At 39.9% G+C, this 13,342-nt stretch overlaps 1 protein-coding gene and 1 pseudogene across 1 annotated transcript in view; one reads left to right on the top strand and one right to left on the bottom strand.

The window, feature by feature from the left end:
- KPNA6 (karyopherin subunit alpha 6) overlaps positions 1 to 13,342 on the top strand; it is a 66,219-nt gene that overhangs the window by 4,424 nt on the left and 48,453 nt on the right. The gene's annotated exons all lie outside the window — the stretch shown is intronic.
- Positions 7,796 to 7,907, bottom strand: LOC125174099 (uncharacterized; annotated as a pseudogene).

Raw genomic sequence — 13,342 nt, 5'->3', positions numbered from 1 at the left:
AGAGATTTGCCAGGGGGCTCATGGGTGGCTCAGTCCATTGAGCATCTGACTCTTTGCTTTGGCCCAGGTCATGATCCCAGGGTCCTGGGATTGAGCTCTACAAGGGGCTCCACGCTGAGAGTGGAGACTGCTTTGGATTCTCTCTCTCCCTCTGCCCCTCTCCTCAACTCACATGCTCTCGTTCTCTCTCAAAAAATGAAAAAAAAAAATTTGCCAGGTTTTATTTTATTTTTTGCCAGCATATATTTTAACTCAAGTATCACCAAAGTGTGAGAGCCTCAAAAAAAAAAAGAGAGAGAGAGAGAGATGGAAAAGCTATAATAATAGCCAGCACTTAAATAGAACTTGCTATGTGCTAGGCACTAAGTACTATAATATTAACTCCTTTCCGTCTCAGATTATCATGTTCTAGTTGATGAAACAAGCACAGAGAAGTTCAGTAACTTGTGCAAGGTCAGAGCTAATAAGTAGAACCACTTAAGTTGTATGGTTCTAACCAACATATGGCAATTAAGGGCTATGTTCTGCCTCTAAAAAGGAAAGAGCCCTTTTCTGACTCTGAAATTGCCATTAGTAATGCTGGGGTGATGAGGCAGAATTTATAAATAAGAGCAGGCAGCTTGAAGAGTGAGAATAGAGAAGATGGGAAGAATCTGATGTTTTTAAGCTACTGAATTAGGCAACTTTGGAACTGTCTTATCTCTTGGTTTAACTAGGATACTGAAGGCCAATTCTTGTTTGTTTTTGGCTGCAGGTAACAAAACCTTTCTGATAACACTTCCAGGTCAGGAAGTAACTTAGCCCATACTTCTTTTAGTTTCTCTCCAACCTTGTGCACCCACCCCACCATGTGTAACAGCTACTTGCAGAGATGGCACTGAACCATCAGTCACCACCTAAGTGTCCCACAAGCATCAAGCTCACTCCCCTTTCCTGACCTGCTTTTCCTGCATTTTTGTTAATGGTAATGGTAGGACCACTGGCCCAGACACAAGGGCACCTATCCATCTTTGGTTCCTCACTCTTTTCTTCCATTTCCATATTGGCAGTTGAAGACTGTGTGATTGTGTTACTGAGGTCTCCTCTAAATTGCTTCGTGTAGGTTTTTCTCACAGCATAGACCCACAAAGAATATTCTGTGCTCTTTAACCTTACTGAGTCTCAGGCTCATCAAAGTGAAAATATGGATAACAGTATTTATTAAAATTAATGAAGATTTGTGAAATATTAGATGTAAGCAAATAGTGTAAATTGTAAAGATATTAATTTAGAAGCCCTCCAGAACTTTTCCGTAGCCTCCTGTACCACTGCTGTAATTCTTCTGCAGCAGCGTCGCTAAAACACCCATTTGATCTGGTCACTCTACTCCCTAGCTTAGGAACCTTCATGGACTTGCTGTTATCTACGGGATAAAATCATAACCCATATGATATGGTATTCAAGGCCTTCCTATTGATTTTACTAATCTTACTCTATTTAAAGATGTATCCACATATCCTGCATTCCAGTTAGACTACCTCCTTTGTAATTTAGCATTACTGGCAGAGAAGGTAACACAAGTAATTCTTTCCCCACCAATCTTTTCCTATGGAAATCTTGCCTGATTTTCAAGGGCTAGTTTATTTTCATTTTATTTTTATTTTATTTTTAAATGTTTATTTATTTTATTTATTTTTGAGAGAGGGAGAGGGAAGGAATCCCAAGGAGGCTCTGTGCTGTCAGCAGAGAGCCCAGCATGTGGCTTGAACCCACAAAATCGAGATCATGATCTGAACTGAAATCAAGAGTCAGATGTTCAACTGACTGAGCCACCCAGGCACCCTTCAAGGTCTAATTTAAATGCTACCTCCTAGGGGCACTTGGGTGGCTCAGTTGGTTAAGTGTCTGACATGACATGGGTTCAGGTCATAATCTCAACTCCATGATGAGTTCAAGCCCTGCCCCCGGCTCTGTGCTGACAGCTCAGAGCCTAGATCCTGCTTTGGATTCTGTGTCTCCCTCTCTCTGCCCCTCTCCAGCTCCTGCTTTGTCTGTCTGCCTCCCTCTCTCCCTCCCTCTCTCTCTCTCTCTCTCTCTCTCTCTCTCTCTCTCTCAAAAATAAATAAACATTATAAATAAATAAATTAATTAAATGCTACTTCATGAACTCTCAAATGCTTTTTGCCTTCCAAACTGGAAGTGAATTTCTGATTTCTGTAGCACTTTCTTCTTGCCTTTCATGTAGCCCATTTCATATTCTTTTCCTGTGTTACAGTTAATCTGTAATATAATTCGTTCTTCAACCAGTAACTTAATTTCCAGTCTTAGAGTTCTCATGTCTAAAATGGGGATAATAATATCTATGTCATAGGATTGTTAGGGGGATTAAATAAGCTAATGAATGTAAACCATTTTAGCATGGTGTTTATTAGCACATAGTACTCAGTAATTTCTTTTAGTCAGTGAATAAATAAAGGGCTTACTATATTTCAGGCCCTATGCTAAATATAGATTAATCAGTTTGTCTTTGAGGGGAATGCAGTAACATGAAAACTTGTCAGAAACATACTTTTAGGGGCCAGGCAGTTATTCAACAGTTATTCATCAATTTCAGCAGATGTTTATTGAATACCTAGTATGTGCCAGAGACTGTTCTGCTCCAGGCCCTGGAAATATAGTGGTAAACAAAAGAGACAAAAATCTATCTTGTGAAATGTCAGAATTTAAATTCTAATGGGTAATCAGCTACATGGAGACTAGCATGCAAGGACTATGGAGCTCCGTGCAGTCTGTGCAGCTCTAGCCAATTGTTGCCCTGGAGGACTGTAGGTCTAGTATTGCTGTATTGCATAATTTCCCATTCCTTTCATCATCTCTCTCCTCTTGAAGTTAGAAACCCAGATTTTCATGATATTTCTGGATTAAACATTGATAAATGCTACAAGTTAACTCTTAAAATCTAGAAAGCCTAAGCTAACCAAACATAGGATATTTGAGGCCAAATATAGCCCAAGAACATCCGGTTTTACTTGTAAAATATTAGAAAATAATATTCCGTGTATTTTATAAAATATTTCTTAGTTTATGTATTTTACCAAATTCTATGTGTTTAAAAAAAAGTTTTATTATTGTTTCTTTGGGTTTTGTTTTTTTTTTTTAAGTTTATTTTGAGAGAGAGAGAGAGAGCATGCTTGCTGGTGCAGAGAGAGAAGGAGGAGAGAAAATCCCAAGCAGGCTCTGCATCGGCATCACGCTGCCTGATCACAGGGCTCAAACTCATGAACCATGAGGCCATGACCCGAGCCAAAATCAAGAGTAGGATGCTCAACTGACTGAGCCACCCAGGTGCCCCTAAAAAAAAACAACAAAAAACATTTTAAAAGGATGAAGACACATTTTTAAAGTCTTACTGATCGTGATTGCATTACATATTCAGTAGGGACTCTTTTTAAGCACAATATACATTTGGAGTAAGATGCACAAGAGATTGTAAGTCCATATTTTAACTAGTCTTCTAGATAATTTTAAAATTTTGGCTGGCTTAGATCTGACTAGCTGGCCATAATATTTTGTTTTGTTTTATTGTGATGTGGCAGGTGGAATTCTGATACTTGGGAGATCTTTCTTCCAGGGACGTCAGCTCTGCTGTTTTTTGTTCCTCTTGTGATAACATTATTAACATTATCTTCCATTAAGTTTCTTGATGGTACTCCATACCATTTATCCATTTTGCAAATATTTAGTTAAAACTAGATACTTTGCAAATCCACTTAACTAGGCTCACAAACTACAGTATGAGGCACTATCTTAAATGTGAATGAACTAGTATCCTCACCTTTTTGGTATAACTTTTAGTCTTCCTTCAGGAAAATTTGGCCATCTGACCGGCAGATAAACATTGCCACATTGCCAGTATTAATAGGCTTATATGTGTATGTACACCCATGATAAAGGTAAACCTTACTAATACATGTATTAGCATATATACATGTATGTATTTCTTCCTATCTCCTACTTAAACTTGCATCCCATACTTTGGAGAGCAGTATAAAATGGTAAATATTTGGATGAGGGAGTCCAGAATGCTATGGGCACATATAGTAAGGGGGTCCAGCCCAGCCCAGGGGAATCAGTGAAGGCCTTTAAGCTCAGTGAGATCTGACCTATCGATGAGAGTTGTCAGTGGGAGGGAGAGAATGATTATTTCAGAAACAAAAGATTGATAGACTAAATGGATTGGAAGCATGGGGGGAATGATATTTGGACTTTATCTTGATAGTGAAATGCCATTGAAGGGTTTTAATCTGTGATACCAAATTTACTTATTTCTATAACTTGGACAGCTCTAGGAGGATGAATCAGACTGCAGTAAGATTCCAACTAGGAGGTTCTTTAAAAATTTTTTTTTAAGTTTATTTATTTTTGAGAGAGAGAGCAGAAGAGGGGCAGAGAGAGAGGGATACAGAGAATCCGAAGCAGGCTCCAGGCTCCAGGCTGTCAGCACAGAGCTCGACGTGGGGCTCGAGCTCACAAACTGTGAGATCATGACCTGAGCCGAAGTCAGATGCTTAACTGACCAAGCCACCCAGGCGACCCTAGGAGGTTCTTTAAAAGTTGGTTCTTGGGGCGCCTGGGTGGTTCTGTCAGTTAAGCATCCGACTCTTGATTTTGCCTCAGGTCATGATCTCACTGTTCATGGGTTCAAGCCCCACTTCAGGCTATGCGCTGGCAGTGCAGAGCCTGCTTGGGATTCTCTCCCTCACTCTCTGCCCCTCCCCCACTCACTCTCTGTGAAAGGAAATAAATAAACTTAAAAAAAAAAATGTAGTTGGTTCTTAAGTAGTGCAATAGTCCTAGCAAGAGAAGATGATGATGATTGAGGTGGTAATGGTAGGGAATAAGAGAGTTAGGAATTTGAATTAGCAGGACTTGGTTATCACCTGGAGGCTGATGGGGCCTGTGGGGGAATTAAAAATTGCAGGACTCCCTGGCCTCTTGCCTTAAACAGCAGAGTAGATAGTGATGCTGTTAACTGAGATGAGTTTAAATTTCAATATTTTGAGGTATCTCTGTGATCTCCAGAGGAGGATGTCTCAAAAGCGATTGGATATACAATTCTGGAGCTCAAGAGGGGTCTGGGGATGGAGTTAGGTGTTTGATCATCTATTTATCTGTATATGGTAACTAAAACCATGGAATCACTGATGTAATCATGGGAGGTGTACTGAAAAGAGAACATCAAGGTGCATCAGCCTTCACATGCAAGAAGAAGAGGATCAGCAGCCAGAATTGGAAGAAGAAATCAGTGATTACTGTTTCAAAAACCAAGGAAAAAGTATTTCAAGAAGGAAATGGTTGTCAGGGTTGAGTGCTGCTAAGAGCACCAGCAAAATAAGTACTTAAAAAGGTTGGTTGAATTTAGCATCATGCACCTGACAGTTGCTTTTACAAAATGAGTTTTGATGGTATGCAAGCAAATTGGAGCAGGCTAATGCAAGAGGAGAGGCAAACTGTTTCAGGAAGTTTGAAGTATAGCGAGAAAGAAGAGGTTAATGAGACTCTTAATAAAGTCTACCCAAGAAATCACGAAGACTGGAATTAGGGCAATTGGCAGTAGGAATGGAGAAAAAGAATCCAAGAAATAATTAAAGAAATCAAACTGGCCATTCTTAGTGATTGGATGTGGGGATAAGGGAAAAGGGGTTATCAAGAGTAACTCCCAAGTTTCTGGTTTGAAGAGCTGGGAAGATGTTGGTACAGACCCCTAATCTCTGTATGTGTTTTTCTTAGCCTTTTTTTTTCATTATCACCCTCCTAAGGAACCCTTTTAGACTTTTTCCTCCCCTGATGCATCCCTCCAATGAAATTTCTATCTTTTTACATACAGTAAATATATCTGTGCTTTCTTTATGCATAAAGAGTAAGCATACAGTTGGCTTTTGTTCAAAGTAAGGTTAAAATTTGGGGTTAAAAGGGGCTCCTGGGTGGCTCAATCGGTTAAACGTCCGACTTTGGCTCAGGTCATGATCTCGCAGTTCATGAGTTCGAGCCCTGCGTCGGGCTCTGTGCTGACAGCTCAGAGCCTGGAGCCTGCTTCAGATTCTGTGTCTTCCTCTCTCTCTGCTGCTCCCCCCACTCACACTTTGTCTCTCTCTCAAAAATAAATAAACATTTAAAAAAAAATTGGGGGTTAAAAAGCTGTTTGCGTTTAACTAAGTTTTATAGCTGGTATTTGTTGAGTAACTTTTAATATACTTTATTTACCTATACGAATTGTAAAGTATCAAATTACACATGCAAATTAACATTTATGAATACCTAACAAATGTAATCAAAAAATGTTTTAATGTTTATTTTTGAGAGAGAGAGAGTGCGTGGGTGCGCATGAGACAGCGTGAGCAGGGGAGGGGCAGAGAGCGAGGGAGACACAGAATCTGAACCAAGCTCCAGGCTCTGAGCTGTCAGTACAGAGCCCCATGCAGGGCTTGAACTCACGAACAGCAAGATCATGACCTGAGCCAAAGTCAGATGCTTAACTTAACCAACTGAGCCATCCAGGTGCCCCCAATATAATCAAATTTAAAGATCATTCAAAGCTGTTCCTTTTCCCATGAAAGCTTCTTGTTTTCCAATAATAGAAAAAAATCACGGGGCACCTGGGTGACTCAGTCGGTTAAGCGTCCGATTTCGGCTCAGGTCATGATCTTGCAGTTTGTGGGTTTGAGCCCCGTGTCAGGCTCTCTGCTGACAGCTCAGAACCTGGAACCTGCTTCAGATTCTGTGTCTCCCTCTGTCTCTGCCCCTCCCCTGTTAGCACTCTGTATCTCCCTGTCTCTCAAAAGTGAATAAAAACATTAAAAAAAAATCACTTTCTTAAAATTATTTTTTTGTCAAACTTTATTGTTATTATTACCTAATTTATTTTAGAGAGAGAGAGAGCACGAGCAGAGGGAGGGACAGAGGGAGAGAGAGAAAATCTTAAGCAGGCTCCATGCTCAGCACAGAGACTGAGGAGGGTCTCAATCCCACCACCCTGGGATCATGACCTGAGCCAAAACCATGAGTTGGATGCTCGACTGACTGAGCCACCCAGGCTCCCTATTTTTGGTGAACTTTTAAACTGCTTGATAGGAAAAACTTACAGCTTAACTAGCTTTTCGACACTCCTTTAGCTATCATTGACATTTCTCTTTTCAATACTTGGCATAATGAATCATGACAAATTTTAGTCTGTGGAATTAAATAACAAAATATAATCTTTAATTACCAAAACCTTTGTCATACACAAAAGCACTGAGTATCAAACATACTAAATAACATCCACAGGCATGACAGGCATGCATAAGCCACCTCTCGTATGACTTCAGGACCCAGTGGTTAGTCCAGAGAAAGTGCCCCCGTCATAGCCATCTGTTCACCATAGATTTGTAGTACAGATCTTGCATACTTATTGTCTGCCTTTCATGAGATTAGTGTCAATACTGTTCATGTAATACTCAAGAAAATCCAATGAGAGAAATTAAATACTAAGAAATAAGACTTTATTGATAATGTTGCACTTTGGAGCACCACATACCATTGTAATATCTAGGTCCTTCCCACTCCCCATGAACCAGTTTCACCCTTCTGGGTGCAGTATTTACCCCACTGAGAATGCATGTCTTGAAGAAACCATTTAAGCCAGATATTTCAGAATTCTAATTATTTAGATTTTAAAAGGCATTATAGTGCATATAAGTTGGATAGCACATCCAGCAGGGTGTGGGATAGAGTTCTATATATATAGTCAATTATTGTTAATATTTTGTAGCAAACCATTAAGTGAGATAAAGAAGGGCTGTCATCTCGTGTTTTGTTCAAGTTTTAGTAAATGTGTTTTGAAGCTATATTTACTACACTTGATCTTAGCCAAAAGGCCGAGAAGCGATGAAGCTATATTTACTAAAAACCTTATTTTCAGAGCTCTGTTGAATTCAGAATTTGAAATAAGGGATTGTGGATTGTGAATTAAGAGAAATGTATAAGGAGCAGATTTATGGGAAAAGTGATAACTTAAATTCTTTTTAATATATTTATTTTGAGAGAGCGTGCATATGTGCCAGTGGGCGAGGGGCAGAGAGAGGGAGAGAGAATGGCAAGCAGGCTCCACACTATTAGCACAGAGCCCAGTGTGGGGCTCAAACCCATGAACTGCAAGATCATGACCTGAGCTGAAATCAAGAGTTGGACGCTCAACTGACTGAGCCACCCGGGCACCCCTAAATTTTTTTTTAAAACATGCTTTTTAAAAAGATGCTTATGGGTTATGGTTGGAAGGTACCTCTTGGGTATTAGGTGTGGACTGTAGATGTAGATTTGGAAATTATCACCATCTTCCAAAGAGGCAGTAATTGTCTAATGAGACGAGATTGGAGTTGCTTATTTGGGGGTGAAGTAAATGGTAGAGAATAGGCCCTTTTTTTAAAACTCTGGCTCATTGGTTCCTACAGCCTAGCTCTGGAGGGAGTGAAGGTGGAAGAATAAAGATTAAGAGAAAGGAGCTACAGTGTCAGGACAAAGGAAAAGGAAAAACCACCTGTTATGGAAAGCAGGAGAATATAGCTGTCCTCTTTGACCATAACTTCCTAGGAATTACCCTCATGGGGAAGTGAGGCCTTTTTAGAGGAGGAGCTGAGAAGAAATCACCTGTCTCCCAAATTGGCCTTCTTTCCCACTACATCACATAGGAAGGCGTTGATAGGATTTGAGGGGCAACATTGGCAGAGAGGATTCCCTTTGTGTGGCCTCTCAATCTGGCACTCTGCTGTATTGTCCTGGGCCCTTTATATATGGGGCCTCAGAAGATTGCCTTCCAAAATTGGCTCCTCCTTTTTGGATTATTATATATAGGTTAGAGAAATCTCTGCTTTTAATTTGTCAGAAGGGCTCTTGGAAAAGCCCTTTCTCAGATTACTAAAAGTTAAAACAAAGAGCTAATCAGAGAGATTTGTGTAATCCAACCTGACTAAGGCTGGAGCAGCATAGTGCTGCAGAATAGAGGCCAACTAGTTATAACTCAGACATTTTGCTGTGGACCTTTGTTTTTATACCTCTCTAATCAAACTTCTTGTTCCTCAAACAAATCTTGGGCCTTCTAATCTTGTAGTCTTTGCTCCTGGTGAATTGCTTTCCCTCCCTACCCCTATTACCTTTAGAAATAATAACATCTAGGGGCACCTGGGTGGCTCTATTAGTTAAACATTCGACTCTTGGTTTTGGCTCAGGTCATGATCTCAAGGTCCTGAGATCAAGCCCTGCATCAGGCTCCACACTGAACATGGTTGAAATTCTCTCTCCCTGTTTCTTGCCCCCTGGCCCCAAAATATTAACATCTAGCCTTCAAAGACCACTGTAGAGCTTACGCTCAGGACAGACAGTTTTCACTCCCACCTTCTGAACTCATTGAATGCTTAGATTCATTGTCTTTTTATATTCTTAATGCTATGACAGTTGTAAAGTAAGTTGTAAAGCTTCCTAAAGGCAGACTCCTTTACACAGTGCCTGGCACACACATTTTTTAAAATGAATAATAAATTACTTTTCTATTTGAGTCAGTTTAGAGATTATTTGGATTTTATATATGTACATATATATGTATAATATATGTATACAATATGTGTATATGTAGATATATTTATAGAAATGTATAATATATTTATATAAATACACAATAAATTTATATATAAATAACAGTGTATAAATATATAATATATATTAAGTATTATATAAATATATGTAAATTATATAATTATATATAATGATTTTATTTTTACCATTTTATTTAATTTTTTTTTTTAATTTACATCCAAGTCAGTTAGCATATAGTGCAACAAGATTTCAGGAGTAGATTTCTTTTTTTTTTTTTAATGTTTATTTTTGACAGAGAGAGACGGAGCATGCGTGGGGGAGGGGCAGAGAGAGAGGGAGACACAATATCCGAAGCAGGCTCCAGGCTCTGAGCTGTCAGCACAGAGCCCCACGCGGGGCTTGAACTCACAGACTGCGAGATCATGACCTGAGCCAAAGTCGGATGCTCAATCGACTGAGCCACCCAGGCGCCCCCAGGAGTAGATTTCTTAATGCCCCTTACCCATTTAGTCCATCCCCCCCTTCCAAAACCCCTCCAATAATCCTCTGTTTGTTTTTCATATTTAAGAGTCTCTATGTTTTGTCCCCCTCCCTGTTTTTATATTATTTTTGCTTCCCTTATGTTCATCTGTTTTGTATCTTAAAGTCCTCATACGAGTGAAGTATATATTTGTCTTTCTTTGACTAATTTCACTTAGCATAATACCCTCTAGTTCATCCACATAGTTGCAAATAGCAAGATTTCATTCTTTTTGATTGCTGAGTAATGCTCCATTGTATATATATACACCACATCTTCTTTATCCATTCATTCATCCATCAGTGGACATTTGGACTCTTTCCATACTTTGGCTATTGTTGATAGTGCTGCTATGAACATTGGGGTGCATGTACCCCTTTGAAACAGCATACCTGTATTAGTGCAATTGCTGGGTAGGGTAGTTCTATTTTTAGTTTTTTGAGGAACCTCCATACTGTTTTCCAGAGTGGCTGTACCAGTTGGCATTCTCACCAGCAGTGCAAAAGAGATCCTCTTTCTCCGCATCCTCGCCAACATCTGTTGTTGCCTGAGTTGTTAATGTTAGCCATTCTGACAGGCATGAGGTGTATCTCACTGTAGTTTTGATTTGTATTTCCCTGATGATGAGTGATGTTGAGTTTTTCATGTGTCGGTTGGCCATCTAGATGTCTTCTTTGGAGAAGTGTCTATTCATGTCTTTTGCCCATTTCTTCACTGGATTGTTTGTTTTTTGAGTTTGATAAGTTCTTTATAGATTTTGGATACTAACCCTTCATCTGATATGTTGTTTGCAAATATCTTCTCCCATTCCATCAGTTGCCTTTTAGTTTTACTGATTGTTTCCTTCACTGTGCAGAAGCTGTTTCTTTTGATGAGGTCCCAATAGTTCATTTTTGCTTTTGTTTCCCTTGCCTCTGGTGATGTGTTGAGTAAGAAGTTGCTGTAGCCTAGATCAAAGAGGTTTTTGCCTGCTTTCTCCTCGAGGATTTTCATGGCTTCCTGTCTTACATTTAGGTCTTTCATCCATTTTGAGTTTATTTTTGTGTATGGTGTAAAAAAATGGTCCAGGTCATTTTTCTGCATGTTGCTGTCCCGTTTTCCCAGCACCACTTGCTGAAGAGACTGTCTTTATTCCATTGGATATTCTTTCCTGCTTTGTCAAAGATTGGTTGGCCATATGTTTGTGGGTCCATTTCTGGGTTCTCTATTCTGTTCCATTGATCTGAATATCTGTTTTTGTGCCATATAATGATTTTATTTTTAAGTAATCTCTATACCCAATGTGGGGCTCAAACTTACAACCCCGAGATCAAGAGTTGCACGCTCTACTGGCTGAGCCAGCCAGGTACCCCTAATTTTTTCTTGATATTTTGAACAGTGTGAGTGCTTAGGAGATATTAAGTGAATATTTGGGGGTTGGCTTAAATGGAAGTTGAGCTCTTTGGTTTCTCTACTTTAATTCATCTTAGTTCCTTGTAGCACTTAGTGGTATTGGCAGTTGGGTCTCTCTAAGAAGGTGAGAGCTGCCATATTCTGCACAGTCTATAAAGGATAGCTGGAAGTTTTCTTTTGCAGAAAAACATGTTTGGACTGTAGCTATCCTAGTCCTATCCTGTGTTTCTCATCACCCCTTACTTCCCACCCCTAGGTCTGACCATTGCACTTTACATATAGACTCAAGAGCCAAAAGGACTAATAAATTTATAGGAGAATCAGTATTAGAGAACTAGTATCTGGGACTGTCAACACCTTGTTGATTCAGTACTTCAGTGTGCCATACTTCACTTAGACCTTGAGCTTTGAATACATAGTTGTGTATGCACGTAAGTTTCCCCATGTGGTCTTTTAGCCAAACCACCTAGTTTATAGACTCAACTTTGTTTCCTAGAGTGATGACTACTCAGCCCAGTCCTGTGAGGATCTGCCAGAATAGAAGTAGCCTTAGTATGGCCCCATTCTGGACTGACCCACTTGTCCTGTAGAGGAGCCTCTCCCATTGTCTTGATGACTAGCATTTTTGACAAGCTTGCAGATAACACCCTGAGAGCCTCATGCTGTCCTACCTGTTTCACACTGTTTCCTTGTTGGCCATATTTCCTGGTCATGAACTGCCGGGGAGAAATTTGAGAAGTTTGAAAAGCTATTACCAAACCTAATCCTAAATTATTTTCATGTATGTTCTCAATTATCTTCAACATAACTCTGAAGTAGACAGGGTAAGGGTAGGAAAATTGAGATACAGATAAATGACATCCAAGGTTGTACATTTATTAAGTAGCAAGACCAGAAATCAGTTTGTCTGGCTTTGTAGCCCCTTTCACCAGTACCACAGTGTTTCCAGTGTGCCTTTTGGTGGTCCATCCAGCACAGCTGCCTTTTCTCAGCCTAGCTATTTATTTACTTTTTTTTTAATTTTTATGTATTTTTGAGAGAGAGAGCACTTGCAGGCTTGTGCCCACGAGCACAGGGGAGGGGCAAGGAGAAGGAAACAGAGGATCCAAAGCAGGCTCTATGCTGACAGCAGTGAGCCTCATGCGGGACTCAAATCCATGAACCATGAGATCATGACTTGAGCCGAAGTCAGATGCTTAACCAACTGAACCACCCAGGCGCCCTACTATATCTTTCTAATACAAACCCTTAAAGACATTCTGTCCATTTACATAATGTTGAACTTCTTGAAAACATTTTCAAACCTTACACCATACTTAAATGACATTTATCTCCCTTCATCCTATTTCCCTCAACTTGATATCATCAATGCAACTGCCGCCACCGTGACTCCCTCCTACACACACAAATAGGGTGGAGGGCTTCTAAAACAAGGAGGATTAACTCAAATGATTGTTTTCGGTTTTTCTTTGAGGTGGCAGACAGCCTTGAAATGACTGCCTAACCACTTGCCAGTCCCTACAGTTTTCTACTTCTGTTCATATCAGTGTTGTTATCTAATATTTGTATTCCCTATTCCTGGCAAGAACCAGACCACACCTCATTTAAGGGATTGAGTCAGGCAATGGTTAGGATAGAAGGAACATTGACACTTCTTCCAGAAAATAACAAGGGAGTCCCCTTGTGGCTAGTATGCTATTAAGTGTATGTAATGGAGAGAGCATTGGCTTTAGAAATACCTGGATTAGACCCATTAAATTAGCTGGGTCCTTCTGTAAATTATGCCTTGGTCTCCCTACCTCTAAAATGGGGGTTCTGTATGAG

This window comes from Prionailurus viverrinus, chromosome C1, assembly GCF_022837055.1.
Source record: "Prionailurus viverrinus isolate Anna chromosome C1, UM_Priviv_1.0, whole genome shotgun sequence".
NCBI lineage: Eukaryota > Metazoa > Chordata > Mammalia > Carnivora > Felidae > Prionailurus > Prionailurus viverrinus.
This window is presented reverse-complemented; position numbering and strand designations above follow the sequence as displayed.